Here is a 617-nt window from a genome sequence, read left to right as displayed (position 1 = left end):
GGCAAGATTCACAGAAAACCAAGCACGAAAGAAGTCCAAACAACCGCACTTAAGGAAATAGCCAGAATATTTAGAAGAGCACTTAGTTGAAGCGTCTAAATAGCAAATGATTGTTATGCTTCTTGGAAGAATGCCTTGTCTTTTGCTAACACAAAAAATTAATATAAAAAGTGGGAAACAAAACAAAACATCATTTTAAAGTAAACGTCAACCAGTGAAGAATTTATAAAGTTAGAAATTCCATTTTCCATCCTATCCATGTAGTAGCAATAATTTCATGCACGAAAGAATGCTGTCTTTTAAGATACAGCCGAGTTTTTGAAGTTTTCCATCGAGGTAGACAGGCCAAGCTTCTTTGTGTAAAGTAACAAACGTTTATACACGTCGGGCTAACACGTTGTAGACTCAGTCGCAAAGAAGACAAAGAATAGAAAACAAAACTTTACTCCTTGTTTCAGATGTTAAAAAGAGACTTTTCTTCCGCATTCCTGTGACACACGTGACTTCTTGTTACGAGTGTGACATTAACCACCTCTTCAACGTAATCGTATACATAAACGTGCTCGTCGGTCTGTGTACATGTTCTGTCGATAGTCTTTTATTTTTCTTTACCGTCA

This window comes from Euprymna scolopes, chromosome 12, assembly GCF_053919585.1.
Source record: "Euprymna scolopes isolate OS-2025 chromosome 12, ASM5391958v1, whole genome shotgun sequence".
Classification (NCBI taxonomy): domain Eukaryota; kingdom Metazoa; phylum Mollusca; class Cephalopoda; order Sepiida; family Sepiolidae; genus Euprymna; species Euprymna scolopes.
Note: the sequence above shows the minus strand (reverse complement) of the source record.